General features: G+C 34.3%; 1 long non-coding RNA gene across 4 annotated transcripts; it reads left to right on the top strand.

The window, feature by feature from the left end:
* Positions 1-21,614: 21,614 nt before the first annotated feature.
* On the top strand, positions 21,615-24,453 carry LOC108826810 (uncharacterized). Of its 4 annotated transcripts, none has more exons than XR_008937942.1 (7): positions 21,615-22,087; positions 22,168-22,280; positions 22,403-22,450; positions 22,538-22,638; positions 22,722-22,862; positions 22,957-23,166; positions 24,045-24,453. It is a non-coding gene; the product is annotated as an uncharacterized LOC108826810 (long non-coding RNA). The 4 variants fall into 4 exon arrangements; XR_008937943.1 differs by having other exon boundaries at positions 22,957-23,170; XR_008937944.1 differs by lacking the exon at positions 24,045-24,453 and having other exon boundaries at positions 21,618-21,769; positions 22,026-22,087; positions 22,957-23,309.
* The last annotated feature ends 1,125 nt before the right edge of the window (positions 24,454-25,578 follow it).

The following is a 25,578-nucleotide window of genomic DNA, read 5'->3' as shown; positions in this document are numbered from 1 at the left end:
GAAAGTCTCAAGCGCTACACGAGCTACTCTGGCAAGGCTAGTGATGGATTTAGAACGGTTTGAGAATTATCCATGGGGGAGAGTCGCGTTTAAGGTGCTGATGGACTCTTTGTGGAACAAAGATATTACTGGCTGTTACACGTGGATGGGTTTATACAAGTTCTTCAGGTCTGGGCGTACACAGCTATTCCGGGATTGGGTGCTAGTATTGGTCTACCCAGAGCAAACAGTCCGTCTCCACCGATTCTGGCTTACGAGGGCAGCAGAGGCCGCGCAGATTCAATGAAAGCTGCTATCTTGAGTCAGGTTACCTTTCCAATCTTCACTTAATTAAGTTGTCTGGAAAGTCTTCCAGCTGGACGGACTTGTAGACGACTTATTATAAGTCGTCTAGAGGTTCTTCCAGCTGGACGACTTAGTAGACGACTTATTATAAGTCGTCTGGAAGGTCTTCCAGCTGGACGACTTAGTAGACGACTTTTATAAGTCGTCTGGAAGGTCTTCCAGCTGGACGACTTAGTAGACGACTTTATTATAAGTTCGTCTGGGAGGTCTTCCAGCTGGACGACTTAGTAGACGACTTATTTAAGTCGTCTGGAAGGTCTTCCAGCTGGACGACTTAGTAGACGACTTATTATAAGTCGTCTGGAGGTCGTCCAGCTGGACGACTTAGTAGACGACTTATAATAAGTCGTCTGGAAGGTCGTCCAGCTGGACGACTTAGTTGACGACTTATAATTAAGTCGTCTTTTAGTATTTTGTTTCAATATCTAACTCGATCTTCTTCTATTTACTGCAGACCCGCGTTGATCAACTTTGTTGAGAGGACATTAGTGAAATGTGGCCAAAATGGGACTTCTGAGGTTGAGGACGTGCCGCGGAGGAACATCATTAAAGTCATGTATGATCGGAGACCGTGGAACGTGGACCATGGGATTGCTGGGAAGTCCTGTTACAAACCTAAGCTTGTGACTCCATCGAAAAGAGCCAAAGAGATGGTTGTGGAGGAGGTGGAGGAAGACAATCAGGACCTCGGAAGAAAGCTCGTAAAGAGGCTCCTAAAGAGGCTCCTAAAGAGGCTAGAGAGCAGAGGCTCCTACAGAGGCTAGAGAAGAGGCTACAGAAGAGGCTAGAGAAGAGGCTAGTTGGGTGACCAGAGAGGAGTTAGAAAATATGTTCAAGGACTTAGAAGTGGCTAGGTGACATGATGAAAGATGGGTTTAAGAAGTGCATCAGGGAGATTAGGAAGATCTCCGATAGATTGGAAGCTGTGGAGAAGAAGGTTGGTGTCACCAATCAGGCTACCCTCAAGCCCCAGAAACCGGGGTTAGTAACAACAGCCTACCCCACAAGCCCCAGAAACCGGGGTTTAGTAAAACAGACTACTCCTCAAAAGGATCAGCCTACACTTCAACCAATCATCCTACTCCTCCCACCAGACAGCCTGCTCCTAAAAGCAAAGCCTACTCCTCAAAGGCAAAGCCTACTCCTCAAACGAAACAGCCTGCTCCTCAAAACTAAACAGCCTGCTCCTCAAACTAAACAGCCTGCTCAACGAAACAGCCTGCTCCTCAAACGAAACAGCCTACTCCTCAAAAGGCAAAGCATTCTCCTCAAAAGAAACAGCCTTCTCCTCTGCCCAAAGAGGTTAGTATCAAATCCCTCTCCAACAAGAATTTAAGTCGTCCAGGGTCTTCTAGTTGTCCAGACAACTTTTTTTAAGTCGTCCAGGGTCAACTAGTCGTCCAGACAACTTTTATTTAAGTCGTCCAGGGTCAACTAGTCGTCCAGACAACTTTTATTTAAGTCGTCCAGGGTTTAACTTGCAACTTTTATTGCAGAGATTGTTGCCGGAGGATACAGCAGATGAGGCGATCTCGGTATATAAGATCTTGCCGGAGGATAAAGCAGATGGTGTCACCTCCAAAGAGATTGTTCCTCTCACTTCCACTGACCAACCGAGCTTCGCTTCCAACGATCAACAACCGAGCTTCGCTTCCACCGATCCAAGCGTTCCAGTTTCAGAACCGAGCCTGGTTGTATTGGACAAAACAGCTCCCACTGCTTCTGTGCGTGCAAGGAGTGAACGAACGAAGAAACCTGCTCCCACGCAGATATCTCCTTATACGGCAGAGAGAAGGAAACTCCTTAGAGTGGGAAAGTATAATCCATTTCCCACACTAAACAGACCTAAGATGAAGGAGCTCGCTGATTGGTTGAAAACTGATCCGTAAGTGATTGCTTTACCCATAATAGCTTGATTTAGTCTACCAAAACTGATTGCTTTTTTTGTTTGCAGTGATTATTTCACTAAGGAAGAGGACAAACCACGTACATCACCAACTTGGTGGTATCAAAAACTCCGGACACCCAAAGCATGGCTGGAAGACGTAGTAAGTCTTCTGCTTATCTTTAAGTCGTCTGGTAACTTGTCTTTGTATAGATTTGTAAATATATAAGTCGTCTGGAAGGGAAAACCTTCCAGACGACTTATTTGTAAGTCGTCCAGCTGGAAAACCTTCAGACGACTTACAAATAAGTCGTCTGGAAGGTTCTAACTTGTATTATTTTATATGCAGCATATAGGTGCTTGGATGAATGTGCTGAGGCAGAGGTATAAGGAGAACCCACAATGTTTCCGGAGCGAGCGAATGTGCTTCCTGGATCACAACTTTACCCAGTCTTGGAGAGAACAGTATCTGTTCTTCAAAGCATCGTCGTCTGATCACAATGGTTTAGGAAAAATGCTACCTAGTGGGGCGGCGAGTTTGTATGACGGATCAATGCCTTCATTTTGCCAATCAAACAAGAAGTGGGGGGAGGACATTGATGATATCTATGCGCCACTGAACTTGGACAACAAACATTGGGTGGCTATTTGGATATCGATCCCTAAGAGGCACATAGTCGTCTGGGACAGCATACCTTCAACTACCATACCAGAAAGATGGGATGAGATAATGGAGCCTTTTCTCGAGATGGTCCCTTATCTGATTGTGGAGTGCGGAGACTAGATGCATGGGTTGGAGCGATACACATATGAGAGACTGCTGAAAGATGTACCCACGGCCAACAATGGTGATTGTGGTGTGTACGCTGCAAAGTACATTGAATGTCATGCTCTTGGGGTCCCCTTTAGCTCTAAAGACTTTGCTAGGTCCAATGCGAAGACTATGAGGGATAATATGGCTTTGGTTATATGGACGGAGCTTGTTGATCAGCATTTGAAAGATAATGAGGATGGTGGTATGTTTGTGGGCATGTATGATTAGATACACAAATCTAACTTGTATAGATTTTTTAACTTGTATAGATACACAAATCTATTTGTATATTTGAACTATTTGTATACACAAATCTATTTGTATATTTGAACTATTTGTATACACAAATCTATTTGTATGTTTGTGGGCATGTATGATTTATTTGATTTTCTAACTTGTATAGATTTTCTAACTTGTATAGATTTTCTAACTTGTGTAAGGTTTTCCAGCTGGACGACTTACAAATAAATCGTCTGGAAGGTTTTCCAGCTGGACGACTTACAAATAAGTCGTCTGGAGGGTTTGGACGACTTACAAATAAGGTAGTCTAAAATAAAATACACTGGACGACTTCGTAAAAGGTCGTCTGAAAAAAAATACACTTGAAGGGATAGTAGAAGGTAGTCTAAACACTGGACGACTTAAATACACTGGACGACTTAGTAAAAGGTCGTCTAAAAAAATACACTTGAAGGGATAGTAGAAGGTAGTATAAACACTGGACGACTTAAATACACTGGACGACTTAGTAAAAGGTCGTCTAAAAAAAATACACTTGAAGGGATAGTAGAAGGTAGTCTAATACACTGGACGACTTCGTAGAAGGTAGACGAAACACTGGACGACTTAGAAATTAGTCGTCTGGACGGGTAATCAAGACTGGACGACTTAAATTTAGGTCGTCTGGACAACTAGTCAACTGGTTGTGTACATTGTGGTTTCGTATGGCCAGTTTCCTTGCAGTTTGAGCATCTCCGTGCCCTGTGTTTCTTCCTGGGTTTGTGTCCTCTCATCCTAGATAGCTCCAACCAAGATTGCCATCTTGATTTCTTCTGTCTCCCCGGACCACGCTTTACGTTTGGAGGAAAGCATTCTCGTTCCTCAATATGTTGTGACACGATAGGATATATATTCTCTGAGTATCCTGCATACAGATGATTCTTTGAGTAAAGTGGACATACAAGTGTGTCGATATGCACACCAGCATGTGTTCCAGCTGCTATAGCATGAGAGCAAGGTATTTTTCCACTCCATAGACACCACAATCACACTTTACATGTTCCAAATCAACCACACAGTCCATATTGCCACCTTTGACAAAGAAACGCCATCCATCAATTGGTTCGACCGTCATCGTATCCGCTATCTCTGATCGAACAGCAAGCAAGTATTCAACACCCCGGCTATGTACAGTTGGGAGACTCAAAGCATCTTGTCTCCTTTTCCAATACCATTTTCCTAACTTCTGCCTTATGAACTCCATCAGGAACGGAATCGGAAATCCTCTTACTCGCTTCAGTGCGGAATTAATAGATTCAGCGATGTTGCTTGTTTTTATGTTGAACCTGTTCCCCTTACAATAAACCCTTGACCATAGCTTGGCGTCGGCCTTCTCCAAATACGTTGCAAGTTCCGGGTTTGCACTTCGTATCTCAGCCATGTACCGGTTAAAATCGTAAACCGTGTGCGCATAAGCAGCCCCTTTCACCAAGTACATGAGATGTTTCCCTTTAAACTTTTTGACAATGTTATCTTGAAGGTGATAATAACATATTCCTCGGGTTGCCCAAGGAAATACCTTCTCACACGCACTTTTAATGGCCGCGTGCCGGTCAGAGACTATCACCAGAGGCTTGTCATGAGATATACAACTAGCCAATTTTGTGAAAACCATTCCCAAGAAGGTTCATCTTCAGCATCCACAATCCCAAAAGCCAATGGGAATATCTGAAAATTGCCATCTTGTGCGGCTGCAACTAACATAACACCTCCATACTTTCCACTTAGGTGAGTTCCATCCACCACAATGACCCTTCTCTGATACTTAAAACCTTAGATAGAAGCTCCAAAAGAGAGAAATAGATACTTAAATCTTTTCTTAGAATCAAGTTCTATAGCCGTGATAGAATCAGGATTTGCAATGGAGATTTGCTCGAGATATGAAGGCAGACGCGAATACCCTTCTTCTGCTGATCCTCTCACCAATTTCTGTGCATATAACAGTGCTCTGTATGAAGTGGTGTAATCAAGCGTCATGCCAAACATGTTCTTCATTGCATCAGTGATATGCTGTGGAGTTATCCCATCAATGATCCCAACACGATCAATGAAAATACTACCAACATACTTTGGAGTACAGTGTCTCCGCTGAGCGATTCGGTCTCCAATTGAGCATAAATGTTTTTCCACATACTTTGTTACCCAAAACGTGTTTGGCCCATGTTTCACATTCGCTCTGAGCTTCCATCCACAACCGCTAACCCGACATATTGCCACAAGGAGAGTTTTTGTTGATTTGTATATTCTGAAAGAAAACCTACCCCTCACTGCTGTCAACCGCAGCTCTGAAAGCAGTGCATCCTTGCTAACAAAACTCTGGTTGACATAGATGCTGGTACAATCCGATTTTCCTCCTTCAATAGCATTTGTCTTAGCATATGTCTTTTCAATTTCTTCAAAACAAATATATCATCATCTTCCTCGTCCTCATCTAAAACCTTTCCATAAAGACTGTAATCCCCACCATTCTGATCCGTTTCACCAACAATAGTGTTATCAGCATCCTCCTATTCCTCCTCCCCATTTTCCTCCTCCCCATCTTGATTTTCATCTTCAACAGACTCATTATCACCATCTTCAAAACATTCATCAGCCTCATCATTATCACCAACATCTTCTTCCCATTCACCAGCTTCATCATTATCACCAACATCTTCTTCCCATTCACCAGCTTCTTCTCTTTTCTCTGAAACCGTTTCCACCTTGCTGCGGCTTGATACACAAAGACATACTCTATGCGTTTTGAGTATCTCGAGCAAGTTTCGAACTTGTCTATCACTTGTAACATGAATGGGAGGACTGCCTGGAGTCATCATCATTTCTGCTGGTAATGAGTAGCTAATCTCCACAGTCACTGATCTCATGTCCAGGTTATAATCTTCTTGAGCCATTGCAACAAGTTCAGCATGTGTTGAATCTTCATTCAATAAAAACAATCTTGCTCCTTTGAGATCATCAACCACAAAATCCCAACGGAAATCTCTCAACAACCATTCTCCATACACTGCATGTAACTTAAAAATCATCTGCAAATATTCAAAATAAAACACATTAGTAAACATAGAGAAAATGAAGAAGTTCAATAAACATTATCGCAGACGACTTAGATTTAAGTCGTCCAGAAGACTTAAAGGTAAGTCGTCTAAAGATGTCACTTTTGCAATTGAAAATTAAAAGGGACGACTTAATTCTAAGTCGTCCGGCTTTGTTTGTTAAAAAAAAAATTTCAGACGACTTATATATAAGTCGTCTACGAAAAACGGGCTAGTTTTGCATTTGACCGAATCGTGTCAGATCTTTGACTATTTCTGGACGACTTAAAATTCAGTCGTCTCTGGAAAGTAAAAATTTCAATATTTTATTCAAACTAGACGACTTACGTGTAAGTCGTCCTAGGTTAGTTTTGTAATTGAAAAATAAAACTTGAAATTTAACTTTCTCCAGACGACTTAACTAAAAGTCGTCCAGCTAGACGACTTAATTTAAGGTCGTCCGGGATAAGCAAGGTTTGGACGACTTAATTGGGAAAAATTCTGGACGACTTTGCTTTCCCCGGATGACTTTAAATTAAGTCTTCTGACGGGACGACTTTATATTATGTCGTCTGGTAAAAGTTAAATTATGAAGTTTTATTTTTCAACTACAAAACTAACCTAAGACGACTTACACGTAAGTCGTCTAGTTTAATAAAATATTGAAATTTTAACTTTCCGAGAGACGACTGAATTATAAGTCGTCCAGAAATAGTCAAAGATCTGACACGATTCGGTCAAATGCAAAACTAGCATGTTTCTCGTAGACGACTTATATATAAGTCGTCTGGAGTGTTTTTTTTCAACAAACAAAGCTGGACGACTTAGTTTAAGTCGTCCGTTTGACCAGAAGACTCATCAGTAAGTCTTCTACATACAGATGACTTACTTGTAAGTCTTCTACGCGAACAGATTTTGAAAAAAATTCAAATTCGTACCTTAAACTAGGTGAGATGACTTCGTTTGCACACAGGGTCTTCTCCAACCACCCAGAACCTCAAACGAAAGCAACCGTAAGTCAAAACGAAAGAAATATGGCTCTGTCAACCATCGACCATATTTTGAATCAAAAGCTTCAGTTTTTTGGATGAATATGGAGAGAAAGTGAAAGAAATGTTGTTTTTAGTTCATAACAATTGAAACAGAGAGAGTGTAAAGAGATTTACGTGCATTAAAGGGCATTAAAAGCTCCAAACAGTTCGTACAAGGTTGTTCCCACTATTCATGGCAGTGGCTATATTGTAAATACTTGAAGAAAATGAGGTTGAGATAGTAAAGAAGCCATTTTCGAAAAAAAAAAGGGTTAACGGCATTTTCGTAGATAAAATGCAGATGTGGGGTTAAAAACTCAAAAAAAAAAATGAGTCAAAAGAAAATGTTAGTTTTCTGTTTGAATTCAAGTTTTGAGTCACTTTTGCAATAAGCCCCAGTTTTAAAAGTTTGGATATTAAAATAAGCAAAATAATTAGTGGGATTTAAATTGGGTAGTGAAAAAGTTTGGGTATTAAAAAGCTTAATAAAATTTAGTTCGGGTATTTTTGTGGAATTTTCCCTTTAATGTAATATATAAATGAAATTTATGTTATTTAAAATTTTAATAATTTATAAACTTATGGAAAAGTAAATAAATTATTTATAAATTTAAAATATATAATAAAATTTAATATCTAAATATTAATAAATATAATCTATATTATATAATTTATTTGGTATTAAACATGATTTTTCATTTTACATATGTTACATTTTAAATAATAAATATTTAGATTTAGGCTAATCTACATAAGAAAAAAGTTTTTTTTTGCTGTAGCTTTAAAAATAATCTAAATCATGATTGAAAAAAGATTAGTAAAGTTTAATGATATGATTTAAACTTTTCAAATAAAGCTTAACAAGATCTTGATCCGTGTGACCGCACATATATTAATTTTCTGTTTTAGTTTTTATTTATTTATACTAAATGATATATTTGTAATATTTGATCATTTTACATTGATTAAGTTATGGATGGGTATTTGAGTACCCACTCGAATTCGGTTAAAATCTACTTTAGTTTGAGATTTTCAAGTTTAAAGATTCCAGCTCTATGCAGGTATTTATAAATTTTAGTTCCGGTTTGATTCGGATCTTTGTAAGTTCGGATAACCCGTTTAAATTATTTTAAATTTAAAAATTTATATATAATTTCAATTTCCCTAAATCTAAAAATAAAAATAATATAACATATAAATTTAAGTAATGTAAGCCAAAGTACCTAAGTTAAAAGTTAAAAACAGGTTTAAATTGAATATTTGGATGGAGAAATATTTATTTTAAGTATTTTTGGTTTATTGTTTATCTACTTTAGATATTTACTTTTGACTATTTTTATATTTTAAATATTTTAGACAACTTTAAAATAGTTTATATCTTACATATTAACTCTAAAAATAGCTAAGATATTCAAGTATATAAATATGATTTAAATACATTCAAATATCTGAAATATTTCGTTTGGATCAGGTTTGCTTCTGGTTCTTTAGATACCAAAATGGTAAGTTGGGATATTTATCGAGTGTTGGTTCAAATTTGGTAATATTTTTTCGTTCAGATTTGTTAAATGAAAAATTGATATTGTAATTTCTATGAATTGTTTATCCAATAAAATGTATTTTATGAAGCTGATAAAAATAAAAACTTTTGACATTGATTTAACGAGGAAGTGAATGGAATGTATTTAATTAAATTAAATTTAAGAAAACTCATTAATCTAAGTGTTAAAGACAAAATATTAAAATAGATAATTTTATTTAATTCTTAGTGTTATGATAATGTAAATAAGTGTGTAAATTAAGGGGTAATTTTAAATGGTACTTTTCTTTTAATAATATAGATAATGTTTGGGAAAATTTGATAATTTCAAAATAAATAAAACTAAAAAATTCAGATAAAGTTTAACTAAACACCCACATTATTTATTGTTTGTAGTGCTTCTAAAAGTGCGGACAACTTTAGTGCGGACAACTTTATGCATAAGTACATTATTGACCGAACTTGAGACTGACCTCAAAAATTGGGTGTATGTTGCATCCTTGCATGTAATACAGGTTGATCATGCAAGACAGCAAACGAATATTTCTTGTTTTATTTTGTGTCCGTTAGTCGACGTAAGACATTTTTTCTTTCGAAACTCTCGTTAAAATGAGTTATTATTGGGTTCACCCCCTAAGATGCTATTTGACCCGGACCTGTTCTAAAAAAAGTGAACCTTTAGGTTCATCAACCAATATAAACTTGTTATTTTAGATTGAGTATCTTTTAAAAAAAGAAACAAAATAATTATCAAATTGTATTATGTTTTTAAAATAAATGTAAAATAAATAAAAATAGTAATTAACAAAAAACGAATTTTTGAATAATAATTTTAAATCCGCCAGCAAAAAACTATACCCTAAACCCTAATCCTAACCCCTAAACTTTTGGGTAACCCCTAAACCCTTGGATAAATCATATTCTAATTCATAAATAACAAACTCTAAATCATAAAAACACTGAATTTTTTAATTTTAAATCTTAAATCTTTAGATAAATTCTAAACCTTAAGATTTATATATAGTTTTTTTAAATATATTTATACAATTACAACTACTTTTATTTATTTTTACTTTTTTATTTTAAAACATAATATAACTTGACAATTATTTTGTTCACCCCTAGAGTGAATCTTTAGGTTCACCCAACCAATAGGAATTCGTTATTTCATATTCAATATCTTTTAAAAAAGAAAGCAAAATATTGTCAAGTTTTATTATGTTTTTAAAATAAAAAATAATATAAAATAATAGTAGTCGCAAAAAAAAGATTTTATTTTTAAAATACCATCAGCAAAACGCTAAACCCTAAATCATAAACCTTAAATCCATGGTAAACCCTTGGATAAATCCTAAATCTTTAGATTTAAAAAAAAATATTTTTAACATAATCAGCAAAACACTAAACCCTAAACCCTAACCTTTGGGTAAATCATAAACCCTTGGATAAATTCTAAATCCTACCATTTATCCAACCATTTTGGATTTACCAAAGGTTTAGGGTTTACCCAAGGGTTTAGGGTTTAGGATTTAGGGTTTAGTGTTTGGCTGACGGTATTAAAAATATATTTTTCTAAAACGTATTTTTATTTGCAATTAATATTAATTTTTATTTTTTAGTTTAAAAATATTAATATAATTTGACAATATTTTGTTTCATTTTTTAAAAAATACTGAATATGAAATAACGAAATTCTATTGGTTGGGTGAACCTAAATGTTCACTCTAGGGGTGAACCCAATAATTTCTCTTTTCTTATTTAGGGATTGGCAATCTACCACTAATACTCTCAGATGATTTATTAGAACTGGTAGAATTTGTGTCTCATTTTTTGTATAAGACTTTGATTAAAAGCATTGTATCCATTTAATTTATTATAATGAAAAAGAAAACCAATTCAAATGTAAAGTTCATTGCAACCATTAAAGTGAATCCTTGCAACTAGAGATGTTAATATAGGTAAACCCACCCCATTTAGACCCACCCCATTTAGTACCCACCCTATTTAGAACCCATATAAGTTTAGACCCATATAGGTTAGACCTATTAGAGCTACCCATTTAGAACCCATAATTTTTTTTTTTTGTTCAAAGAACCCATAAAATTTATATGTACCCATTTAGACCTATTTAGACTAGATTTTTTTTTTTTGCATTAGTTATTTTATAAAATGATTTTAAATAGATAATTTCTTTTTTTTTCACCTTTTTAACTTTATGAACTCTAAATAAATCATTTCTCAATAACTTTTGATAAGTATTCTTGCTTGTTTTGTGTCAAATATTAAATAAATTATTTATCAATAATTTTTTTTAACTTTATGGACTCTAGATAAATGTATACATTTCAAAAAGAACACTAGTTCAGAAATGAATCAATGATTAATAAAAACTTTTGAAATGGGTTTTAAACAAACAATAGGAAGCAAAGAACACAGTTTTTGAGATGATCTCTAGTACAAAGTACAAACAAAGAAACAAAGTGGTGCACTACTTTAGCCGTTCACAGGATGACAGAAACCTCTTGAGACTGATCATCTCGACTTCTGTCTGAAAGAACACAATTTTTGAGTATCTTCTCTACTTCCTACAAAGCAAAGAAACAAATAAGCAACTCTTACAAGAAGCAAAGCAAAGAGATTCTAGCATCAGTCACATTCTCACTCAAATCACAAGACCATTAGCTCAAATGTAAAGACAACAACACTGATGTAAAGACAACAACACTGATCTCTACTATCCCATGCACATATTTTAACTTTGTAAGAGAACAAAACGTTAGATAAGGTTTTAAAGATATTACCTCAAATGTTCAACGCACATTTGAATCTTCTGATCTTGAACCCTCGACTCCAGAAGTAGTTGTATTCTTCCTAGCATCTTCGTTGCACATATCATCAACATCTTCTACTGTACCTGTGACATTTATATAAACAAAAAACATATCAAGCCACTTTCGAGTTATGACTTAACATCTCTAGCAACAAAGAACAATAATCAGTTAGAGTACAAGTTACCTTCATATTCCGCAAAACCTCGCAACCAGTTGCGAGTACAGAGCAGAGCCTGGACATTCTTGGGAAGCAAGCGACTTCGGTATGGATTTAGAACCCGAGCTCCAATACTGAAAGCCGATTCAGATGCTACTGTCGTGATAGGTATACTAAGTATGTCACGCGCCATCATTGCCAAATCACCAAATCGAGCTTGGTTTTCCCTCCAATAGTTTAATACATCCAAATTGGGGAAAGACTTTCTATCTAGCCTCTCCTCATCAAGATACACATCTAAATGTGTTCTTGTGTTTCCTAGATTACTCCCAAGGCTTCTTTCCAATTCAAAGAGATCCTGTAACAAGATGAAAAGCCATTAACCAAGTTCAAAAACCAACAGTCATGGCGAGCATCAATCATGGCGAGCAACAGTCATGGCGAAAGCACAACATCAAACCAAGAGGAGATGTAAAAGAGTAAAGATGCTTGAAACTTACACTGTCTAAATCATCTTCAAGAGGAGATTCATTAACCAGATCCTGTGGAGTTGGTGTATATGAAGTTGAAGAACCAGAAGAACTGCCCCAAGTCCTAGCTTGATACTCTTTATAAAGTGTAGTCAAATGAGTCTTAAGCTCTTTAGTTTTTAAACTAGAAGTAGAAGGATCCAAAGTTTCATAAAGCTTCTCAAGAACTTGTAACTTCAACCTTGGATCAAAAATTGCACCCATAGCCAGAATGATGCTGTAATCCTCCCAATACTTGGCAAATTTAACTTGCATTTCCTTAGCCATCTGCTTCAAATCATAATCATCACAGCTCGCAAAACGCTTCAGCAATTTCTCAATCCTCCAAACTTCTAAGAAATACACATTAGATGTTGGGTACTTTGATCCTGAAAAGTGATTAGTGATTTGACTGAAAGGTTTCAGCAACTCACTTATTTTATGCCCACGATCACACTCTCTTTCAGAAGGTAGCCATATGTAGTGCCTGTCAAAAGCCTCCAAGCTTTTAAATGCTCTCCTAATATTCAACGCTCTAACAAGCATTTCATAAGTAGAATTCCACCTAGTAGCAACGTCAAGTGATAAACCAGATCCACAAGGAATCCCCACTCGCTCTACACATGCTGCAAAGGCTTGAATTCTTGTCCCAGATGCTTTCACATACCTCACGCTTTCCCTGATGTTGTGCAGAAGATTTTTCGCTAATTCCAAGCCTTCTTTGACTATCAAATTTAAGATGTGGGCACAGCATCTCACGTGTAAATACTTGCCATCACACAATAAGCCATAACCACTCATCATCTGAAGCTGTCCCTTGAGGATCCTCTGCATACAGTCGTTGCTATTAGCGTTGTCGACAGTAAGAGAGAATACCTTCTTCTCTAAACCCCACTCCATCATACACTCCAAAATCTTGTTAGCAATCTCTTCTCCCGTGTGTGGAGGCTTCAAATCACAGAAAGCAAGAATCTTACTCTGCAAGTTCCAACCATCGTCTATGAAGTGGGCAGTAAGACATATGTATCCCATGCTATTAGTACGAGAAGTCCAAAGATCCAAAGTAAAGCAAACCCGAGCAGTATGTCCAGCAAACACTTTCTTCAGCTCTTCCTTTTTTGCTTCATACCTCTTATAAACATCTGCTGCAGCCGTTTGTCTACAAATGGGCTTACAGTCTGGATTCAGATACTTGTCTCGTGCTCTGACCTTCTCGAATTCTGCGTATCTGAATGGAAGATCATGATAGATGATTGCCTCACTAACCATAACACGATCTATATTATGATCATATGCAGCCTTATCTTCCTTTGGAGGCTTCTTTGGACAAGTTTCCAAGTGGCGTTGTAGATGATGAGTTCCACAGCTTACATACTTTTCAGTACGTGTCACCAACTTCATACCACAATGCACACATCTGGCCCTCTCTTTGCCATCAGATTCAACCCCCACTGATACAAATTCTTCCCAAACCCATGATGTTTTACGTCTCTTGCGTGGAGCTTGAGCTTGAGCTGATGTTTCACTTTGTTGTTCTTCTAGTTGTGTAGCTTCCAAACTCATCCCATCTAGAGCATCTTCTTCATTCATGTCTATAAAAGTATCCATGATGTGATGTGCCATATTCCAAAACTATAAACACAAAACGAAATGCATAAGTAAAAGGTCAGAGACAAACACATTCATTAAAACGCTACACAAGCAATCACCAATTCTAAAGTCATATAAACACAAAATCATAATCTTATAGTCTACAAAACTCAAGCATATTGCACAGGAGACCTCACCTTTCTAAAGTTTCCATGAGATGCTAAGGAACGATGATCATAACACCACCATATCTACTGTATTAGAATGCATCAGATTCAGTGCAGACTGGCTACTACCAACAGTCTCGGCCACTGATGCTCAAATAATGTGATGGGGGGTGAAATTTAGAAGCTCACATTCTCTGATTAAATCATCAATATCTAAACACTTTGATCAAACCATTTTACGTTCCACTAGAATCTAAAACTCCATCTGTAAAAAAGCCTCCTAAATGCAAAAGAACACAACACATGCAGTGATGATGACCACAAAGGAGATGTTCACAGAACAATGAAACTTTCACATACTCATCTCACAGTAGCTAAAAGAGAATTCATAATGATTCACAGTTCCTTAAACAAGCAACCACTCCAATCAAGTACAACGATTCTCAAAAAATCATATGAAACATAAAAACAGAGACAGTCACCTATGGTTTGGTCGAGGACGAAGACTGATGAAGCTTAATGGCTGAGAGAGGGCTCGAGGACGAACCTATGGTGATGAGTGATGAAGCTCGACTTCTCCACCTTATACAGAAAGAACACACAAAGTTAAACAATCGCATAATCATAAAAACAATCGCATAATCATCAAGTTTCATAATCATCAAAGAAGTACCCAAAATAGGAATCACAGAAGTTGATCGAGGGAGGCGGCAAAGAGAGAGAGAGATTGAGGTCTGAGTCGATCGGAGTCTCAGAGAAGAGAGAGAGAGAGAGCCTTCGATTCGAAGGAGACGATGGGTTCTCTCTTTTGATTGAAGGAGATCGATGTGGGAGACGATGGGTTGAATAGGAGGAGATCGATGTGGGGGACGATGGGTTGAATCGGAGGAGATCAATGTCGACAACGTTTTGATCGAAGGAGAAGAAGAACGAAGGAGAAGAAGTATCGTTAAATGACAACATTTAGTTCAAAAAAAACATAAATGGGTTAAATGGATACCCATTTATTTTAGAGAAAACTCATTTAATAAATGGGTCTTAAAAAGATTACCCATATAAAACCCGAATAGTTAAATGAGTCTAAATGGGCATTTATTTTTTTATAAACCCATATAGGCCTGCGGGTTTCAAACCCATATTTACATCCCTACTTGCAACCATTAAATTGAACCATTATAATTGTTTAGATGAACAAATGCAACTGTTTACGACTGTAACTATTAGTGATGAATCAGTGTAATTTTTGGTGATAAGCCATTGCAACCGTTGATGATTAAAACCTTTGGTAATGAACTATTATGACTTTTGGTTAACCATTGCAATTGTTGGTATTAACCATTGTGATTGTTGGTGTTAAACATAGCAACTCTTAGTACACTATATAATTGTGGCAATGAAAAATTATAACTTGAATGATAACTTGATAACTTGAATCATAACTTGATAACTTGAATCACAAGAAATTTTGAAACTAATTAGTAGATATAGAGAGAGAAAGATTCATTGTTCAAAGATTATTAAAGATCTTTGAAGAAACACATAAGCATTACAGCTCTATTTGTTATACTTGTATCTTACCCTAAAACAAGAATGAGACTTTGATTATCTTATCTTACAAAGGGATTTCATGTAACCCAAAGGTTTGGAATATGGTCGAGATACTCTTTAAGGAAAACATGATGATTCAATCATTATCCAAGTATATAGTTCACAACCCATTCAGTTTACCAAACCACAAATTAACCAACAAAGTTTGCAATAGAGAGCTCTAAACGGATGTATCTACATTAACATAATTACATACATATTTTTAGGGATCACAAGGTTAGGGGTTTCAGGTTAATGGTGGAGTCAGCATTTATGATGCATGCAAGAATCTGTGACTCTTCATCACCTATAAGGTGCGAATGTACCATCGCTGAAAGGATGCGATGTAATATCACTGAAAGGGTACAAACATAATATTACCGAAATGGTACAAATGTAATGTTACTGAGAGGGTGCAAATCTAATGTCACCAGAATAATGTGACTTGCATCATGTAAGATGTTGATCCATATGGATGCAAGTGACTTGTGGCTAAGCTCGAGTCATCAAGTATGGACAACACATTTTTCATGGTCGGTGCTATGGACCACGATCCATGGGTATGGATCGATGGCTCAGAGAAAGGTGTTTATATATGAAGTAACCTTAAGGTTTTATTATACCGTGTAATAAGTATAAAGTGTATATATTTATTTTCATAGGCAAAAGAAAGCATCTAGTTATTGACATAAGATGTTAGATGAGATTTTCCTAACAAGTGGTTTAAGTTAAATCAATATGATATATTTTTGCAATGAAGACATGGGGGAGGTGGATGTGATTCTTGAAGTTTGAATCAAACATATTGAGAAAATTGTTAAGAAGTTCAAATGTGAGACTGTTCTCCAATGAAGACTCCCATGGATACGAGTGTGAAGCTTGTGACTTATACATGACAAGAAATATCACAACTCGAGTGTTTGAAAGGAACCATAAATTGTAGTTTGTTATATGTCAGATTTTGTTTAATGATAGAAGGGTATTTAGATGCAAGTTTGATTATCAATATAGAAGATCATTCTTCTATAAGTGGTTGGGTGTTTTTGCTTAGGCAGGTGCCATTTCATGGGCTTACAAGGATCAAAGTTGCATTGAAAATTTGACTATAGAATAGGAATTCATAGCATTATCATATACTCGTAAATATGTATATTGACTAATGAATTTAATTTAAGAGATTCCGTTGTGGTCAGAATAGTATCATCAGTTTCTATATATTTGATAGTGAGGAAATCTTGGTTAAGGTTTATAACAAAATTGTTAATAGTAAGTCGCGACACCTGGCTTCAGATATAGCTCAATATGTGAGCTGATCAATCACGGGGCGAATACCATGAGGGTTTACTCGGTCTGAAAGAAATGTAGCATATCATTTGACGAAACGATTAGCTAGAGACTTGTAATTGAGTCTGTTAAAGGGATGAGTTTAAAGTCCATTTGGAATCTTTAATGGTGGGATACCCAATTCGATTCGAACACGACATTAGAGGCTGAATTCAATGTGGAAAACCTACACTTAAATATTGAAGCACATGTTTATATACAATCCTAATGTATGTGCTTGGACCTGCAAGAAAGGGCTAGGTTGAAATTTTAGTCTTAATAAATACTTTGAAAATGTGCATTTGCAGGTATATGAGTAAAAGTATTTACCTATATGAGTGTCAAGTGATGCCGCTTCAAAAAGGTGGGACTTGGCTTTGTATGCGCTCATGAATGGATAGGGATACATGGCTTATAGTAATATATGGTATAAACACTTAGAGTAGTGAAAACATGTGTGTGTATTATCTTCATGTGCTCAAAATGGGTTGAAGATTCAATCCATAGGACATCCTGATATTAGGCATTTGGAATGTGTAATACACTAAGATGAAAACTCAATTCTTAGTAACATTTTCATTTATGCATGAGTTTGATATATGTGCTAATGATTTAGTGAATGTATGATTACACTTAAATGGGGGGGGGGGGATTGTTGGATATTAAAGTGAATACTTGCAACCATTGAAGTGAAGCATTATAATTTTTTAGATGAACAAATGCAATGGTTTGTGATTGTAAATATTACTGATGAACCGGTGCAATTTTTGGTAATAACTCATTGCAACCGTTGATGATTAAAACTTTTGGTAATGAACCATTATGACTTTTGGTTAACCATTGCAACCCTTAGTACTCTATATAAGGAGTTGTGGGCAATAGAAAATTATAACTTGATAACTTGAATCACAACTTGATAACTTGAATCACAAGAAAATCTGAAACTAATAAGTAGATAGAGATAGAGAGATTCAGTGTACAAGTGTTTAAATATTTATACTAGAATGAGTCAAAGAAAGACTTAAAGTAAATGCGGAAAACACACCTAAAAAATACAAAGATTGACTAGAAAATAATAAAGTGAATCAAGACTCAATGTCCAATGCGATCTGGTCAAGAGTCATAGTCGAGGCTCTTTTTCCAATGCGATCTGGTCAAGGGTCATAGTCAAGACTCTTTTCCAATGCTATCTGGTCAAGGATCATAGTCAAGACTCCATTTGTAGATATTCCTTGATGCAAATGGGTAAGAGACCATCAGCAAAGGCCTCTGCCGAATTTGGTGTAAAACAGACCCAAATTGAATTTGTTATGAACTTTTCCTTACGCTGAAAAAAGTCCATTTCGCCCAGCTACTAAACCAGCTCTTTCTTCAGTGTCACTTAGCTCATTCAGCTCAAAGTTAATATCACTTAGCTCATTCAGCTCCAAAGTAGTGTAACCTAGCTTACTCAGCTCATCCAACTCCAAAGTAGTGTCATGTTCTGATGGCAAAATCTCGTTTGGATCGAGTTGGTCGACATGATCACCATCTTGGGCCGGGTCTTTGGTCTGAGCAGATCGATGCTCGATCCGGGGCGCATCATAATGTATGTTTACAAAAGAAACGAAAGGGATTAAATCTCGAGTGAATATTAATGTTATACTTCTTGGTTTAAATTAAACTTCCTTGTTTTGGTGGGTTGGCGATATAAGCTACCACTAGAGTCGTGCACGTTTTGGATTGAGGTTTAAAAATTTATAAAATAACAAATTAAAATTAAAATTTTGAAAATGAAAATTAAAAATAGTTTTTAAAATTTCTTTTAGAATTTCAAAAATAAATTTTGAGAAAAAAATTCTAAAAATAAAATTTCAAAAAATTATATAAAGGGTTCGAATTTGAAAACATATAATCTGAAACTATATCTTTTAATTTTTAAATTTTTATTTATTTATATTTATATATCTAGGGTATAAAAGTTTTTTCCGTTAAATGAAACATTTTTGTCATTTCTTAATGGTGTCTTTTTGTGATAAAAAATTGAAATTTTTTATTTTGGAAAACTTCCCAATCTTAAATATATAAAGCCCGTTCAGAAAAGAAAAAAATCAAAAAATATACATACCCAAAACTATGTAAAGAAATGTAGCATAAAAATAATGTATATATTATTTTGTATTATATTTATTATTCAATGTAGCTACGGTGTTTATATATATATATTATGTAATGGCTATTATTGAATTATTTTGTTATTTAAATAAATGATAGTAACAATTTTTAGAAAATATAAATAAATAATCCATTAATTTTATTTTTTTTATTGATTGAATTTTTGATAGTATCAATACCTTCAGAAACTATTTCTATTGATTTTCATTGTTCTTAAAATTTATTTGATTTTTTTCAGTTATTTGATTTTCGAAATAATTTGAAATAAATTTGTTTATTTTTTTTAAAAAGATGAGATTTAATTTTTTATATTATTAGAAAATATTAATTATAGTGTTGTTTGAAAACATATATTGTAATCCAAAGAAAATAGTATCAGTGATTTAAGGTAGGTATAACTATAAAGTAAAAAAAATCTATATTTAATTCAAAAATTTACAAAAGAAACATAAAGTCAAAGATAGGATTCTGTTTTAATAAGAAAGATCTATATAAATTTAAGACAACTTTGACAAAGAATCATATAAATAAAGCATTTCGACATTTTCCCACAACAAAATTGACAGAAACAAACAAAATGAATATCAGAAAAACATTTGTTATGTTTTTTCTTGTAGTGGTATTAGCAACGCCGTCGTTGTCCAACTCTAATATTTTAGCATCGCCAGGTATGTAGTAAATTGTTCATTGATCTTCTATCTTTTGTTCATTTTTAATAATAATAATTTGACTGTTTCGTTTTTGAAAATTTATATTAGTGAAATTGATGTTATGCATTGCATATATATTTTTATTTTTCTTTAGTTTGGTTGTATTCGTGCAGTGATCAATTATAGGGGTGGATATACATATTGCAATATAGGATATTGTACAAAATATTTCTTTGAAGATGAATGTGAAGCTGAGTGTAGAAGAAGAAATTTCTCGGCAGGGTCATGTCTTGGTCCTTTTCCAAAACTTGAATGTTGTTGCAAAAAGTGAAAAAATGAGAAAGTGCTCATCTGTTATACAACTTGTGATCAAAAGGTTGATTAAAAATATTATATTATCTTGTTTGCTCTTCAATAAAATAATCTAATTATATTATTATTTTTTGTGTGTTTTATCATTTTTATTCTTTTATTTGATTCAATAGATCCTAGTTATATTAAATAGAAGTTAAACAAAACAGTAAAAAAGTTCATAAAGATGACCAACGAAAAAAAAAGATATTCGAATGAAGTAAAAGCCCAAAGACAAAAAAAGAGACATGGTTTTCGCTGTTTCTTTCTCTTGTCTTTTATTCGATTTGATATTATTTTATTATTAAATAAAAAATACACAAACAAAACAAATTCATTAGATAAAATATGTTGGCATCTGTGAAAAGTGATAACCAATTTATGGTATTTTAAACAGTTATTCTTTAAATAATAACTTCATATGAATTATTTTATCATCTACATTAATCAGTCTAATATATAACACCTACAAAAAAAATTGACAGAATATCTTTTATAAAACAAACAAACATAGATGTTAAATGAACGCTTGTTTTTTTCTTCATTGAACGTTTATTTGTTTTAGAAAAGGTATTCTGTCAATTTTTCCATACATGTTATGTATTAGATTGATTGATGTAAATAAGTAAAAATAATTAAAATTAATTTAGTAATTAAATGGTTCTAACATGTTATTTTACGATCAGTACAAACATTATGCTTTAATATTGTAGATATATATATATATATATATATATATATATATATATATATATATATGTGTGTGTGTGTGTGTATTTTCTTTACTTTAATACATTTTTGAAATAATAGATTAACTGACAAAATCATCAGTAAAGTGGATTTAAAAAAATTATCAAAACAAAAAGTTAACTAATCATCCTCTAATATTATACCTAACTATATATTTAATTATCCCCTTATTATTAAAACAGAAGCAAATAAAAGAGAAACCTTGAAATGGTAATATATTTACAAGGATGCCATTATGGCGACGTGTCACACAGCCATGCCTTCTCAGATTGAATTTGAAAATACCCATCCCCACCTTAGCTAATTACTATTATTGCCACTGGACTAACATAAAACATTTAATGAAAACTTTCTTATATATCTATTTATATAAAGTAGAGTTCCCTCTCTCCAGGGCCCTCCACATCAGATGCCACGTCAGTAATTTGGAAGCCCTGAAGACGACACGTGTCTGTCACTTACTCTCCAAATGCAACGCTTCTTTAATTGTGTATCGTCTTTTTGTTTTTGTATATCGTAGGGGCTTTTGAAATTACTATTGGGCTTAAGATCAAACTGTTTTTTCGGCCCAGTCAACCTTAACTCTAATCTGTATACGTGAAAACATGTGTTTTTCGTTGCTCTACTTTCGACGGCGACGGTGACGATCGAGATTCCTCACGGTTTCAATAACAGATTCCTTTATGTGTTTAATTCCATTAATTCAGAGGCCCACTACGAATTATTCATTGTGTCGTTTGCGTCAGCGAGATCTGTGTTATCGAGTATAAATAAGTCAGAATTTCTCTTCTTAAAATCGTGATCTCTTCATCTCTCTTCTACTCATCTCTCTTATAGTATACAAATTCATTGCTTTTTCTGCACAGTTCCAATAGATTTCATTCTCATATAATGGTCAAGCAGTCTCTTCTACTTGCTGACTTGAATGTCTGCCGGTGTTCTTCCGTGCCCAGATTCTGGGAAGCAAACTACCAATATATAGAGGATATATAGTTGTTCTCACTTGATTTGATTTTTTCTTTTTTTGTAGGATGTTGGAAAAGCTGTGTCTGAAGACTTATCATATTCTCTATGTAGACAAAACCATGAGAGGTATTGAATAAGTTATATGTTTTTGACTATACTTCTACGTTTTCTTCTTTTCTTATGTTCTTGTCATATTCTCTATGTAGACAAAACCATTGGTTAGTTTCCTTTCATCATCCCAGTTCATGGTTAATGGGAACAGAATAGTTTCCTTCCTTCTGGAAACATCATATCATTGGTCACGACAGTGTGATGGCATGTATGTGGTTTTACATTACAGTCGCTTCCTTTTTAAAAAAAAATGGTTCTTAAATCTGAGAAAATATAGTGTTATGAGCAATACCGTTTATTGATTAGATTTTCTTTGTAAATGTGTTTCAGCCACCGTGAACATAACCAAAATGAAAAAGAATTTGTTGTAATGTACAGGTAAGTCTGTTCCTGAGATGATTATTTTTTTCCCAGGTTGTTGTTATTCGTCCTCTAATCCGAACAATGTTGTGTATTGATGTTTAGTGCTGGAGTGCACACACCTAGAGAAGAGAATGGAATCTTCCCAGCTCAGAACTAGGAACCTCACAACCAGTGACTTAGTAAAAGATTACCTGCATTAATTGGTACGCCTCTTTATGTCTCTTTAGGCAACAATTCCCATTGATTGATGCAAGTGAGATGTGAACCACACTTTGTATATATGCAGATGGGTGGAAGATCGAGTGTTGAAGAAGATATTCTCTGCCAGTTCACCTTCCCTGAGAGACCTGGTGCTCTGATGAACTTCCTGGACTCTTTCGGTCCACGTCCACTTCCTGAACTTCCTAGCCTTTTCCATTACCGTGAGGTTTGTATCTGAGTTCACCATCGCACCATAAGAAAGCTTTGTTGTAACTTTGAGTCTCAAGTTTTCCGCATAATTGTTCCTTCTTTCAAAACAGGGTGGGGCAGGCGCGGACGTGCTGGTTGAGATCCAAGTGCCGGAGCAAGAAATGGTGAGTTAAGAAACCGAGCTCAAGTTCTTGGATATGAGTACGTCTTGGTAAGTGAAGACACCGTTTTCAAGCTTCTTATGCACTGAGTTTAAAGTTGTACATGGAGAGATCAAAACCAAGAAGGAAGTAGAAGAAACATGAGAGGTCTTCCTTGCGGTTGGTCCGCGCTTCCCCTAATATTATATTTATTATGTCTAATTTTTTAATGTTTGTTTATAATTCTAACTTTTTTAGTTTTTTTATTCGTTGTCAAATACTATCTTTTATTGCATTATGACATTATTCTATTTTGGTTATTATCCTCTTTACTGAAAACACAATCTCATCTCATTCTCACATGTGCTTAACTAAAATTATTTTTCTATTTTTATCAGTTTTATTAGAGATCAGAGGTTTGTTTAGCATAAATGATTTTCATGATTGTAATTATACATTTTCTTAAATGTTTGTATCAAATTTATATATTATATACACATACATATTATCAATACTTCAAACAACATGATATTCTTGGATTTTAAATATAACAACATATACAAAACTTTAAACAAACATGTACTTTTAATTAATAAAACTTAGTATTAGGTTTTCATGTTTCATGGCTAACTAAAAATATATATATTTTTTAAAAATTAAAATTTCACCTATAAATTATCATTTTATAAGCAATACAAAATAAAATATTGCTGGGTTCAAGAAATAAAAAAATGTAAAAGATGAATGATTCATGTCTTTCGTGTTAAATCTAATCGACTATAATTTTAAAATTTTGTTGAATTTCTTATTTAAGTGAAAGTTGGGAAAGTAAAAACAAAATAAGATAATCACATTTTGAATTATATTAATAGTAAAAAAGTATATGATTTATAAAAAACAAAATAAATAATCAAAGCTATTGTAAAAAGTAGTGAAAGTTAATATTACTTATTATTAAAAATGTTTAGATATGAAAATAAAAAATATATTTTCAACAGTTTAACGAAAACTACAATATCAAATATGATTTACTAATCCAGTTATTTTTGACAATCCAGTAAATCAAAGTAGAGGCGCATGGGTTCGAGTTATTTTTGACAATCCAGTAAATTAAGGATCTAAAGACACGACAACAGAATCTCGATGGAGTCGATTAGATTGTCATCGCAACAGAAATAGACAAGAGTTTATTGGAATCGAGAAGCTCTTGGGTTCTGTTCAGACAAAACAGCTGCAAAGGGATTCAGTGAACGGAGAAACTTGGATGTTAACCAAGATGGAGTTCTTTGGTGTGGAGAAGAAGATAAAATGGGATTTTTGTTTGGTTTTTGGTTGAAGTTGGGCCAGGTGGAGATTAATAATGGGCTTCATTTTTAATTTTGTTATGCAGTAGTTCACTCTAAAACCAAACTTTGAGATACTTGCACAAAGACAAGTCGGTTAATTTTGTATGTGAAATAGAAAAATAAAACGTTCATACAAGGTATGAAACTTCTAAAATTTTGTATAAATAGAGGATCTCGCAAGCTTAATGGATCATCCGGTGAATCAGAAATACAAAAAAACAAAGAGATAGTTAAAGAGAGATCCGGCATAAGAAATTAAAGAACAAAAAAAAATTGTTGTCGATAAATTTTTATAAAAAGAAAACATAATAAAGAAAAAGAAGATCAATAAGGCAGTGCCAAACCAACAAATGTACAAGAATTTCAACATGAATCTTTTTACGGTTTTGTTTAAACATCGTTCTACGGATACAACATTAATTTTAAAATATTTAGCGAGGGACATTAAGACACACTACATATAAGGGATACAAAACTATTTTCATAATATGATAATAACAACATTGATAAAGGTTTACAATATCTACACACAAGTAAAGTATATCCCGCCCGTAGGGCGGGCCGATCCTAGTACTGTATAAAACATGGTGACCTGGTCAATAATTAATACATGTTTATTTCATGTACCAGCTTGGTTTTAGAGATACAACCAATTGGCCACTCACATATTTAAATAAGGTATCGATTTGGTTCCATACATTTGATTCAAATCTTCTTTTTCATATTTTATTTGTTAACATTCATGAACATGATATTGCACACAACATCTCCTATCTCATATTGGGTATATAACCTGCAAAATAATTAATTTGTCAAACTAAAACACACAGAAACTTGAACGACCTGACCAATTTACATTCTTCTATTATGATAATGAACAATTTATACATTCTTATATTACTACAATGTTCCCCTATTCCTCTATTATGTATGGTTGCTTGACCAATCGAACTGTCTAAAATTTGATATATATATATATATCACATAAAATTTGAAGCAGTCAGGTATTATAATCCCAACGAAATAAATAATTTGAAAATATACTTAAATACGATTTTATTCTATTATATTTATCATAAATCACTTTTCAATCACCCAAGATATTTTATTCTATTTATCATAAATCACGTTTCAATTTATTCTATTACTATTCATTATCGGGGATTTCATCTTTAGGATCTTACCCTTTTTGTATTCAACTTATGACCTTAACTATTATTTAGGAAATCTATGATTGGAAATTTGG

The sequence above is a fragment of the Raphanus sativus genome, chromosome 8 (genome assembly GCF_000801105.2).
Source record: "Raphanus sativus cultivar WK10039 chromosome 8, ASM80110v3, whole genome shotgun sequence".
NCBI lineage: Eukaryota > Viridiplantae > Streptophyta > Magnoliopsida > Brassicales > Brassicaceae > Raphanus > Raphanus sativus.
The sequence above is the reverse complement of the archived record's forward strand: the minus strand, read 5'-3'. Positions and strand labels throughout refer to the sequence as shown.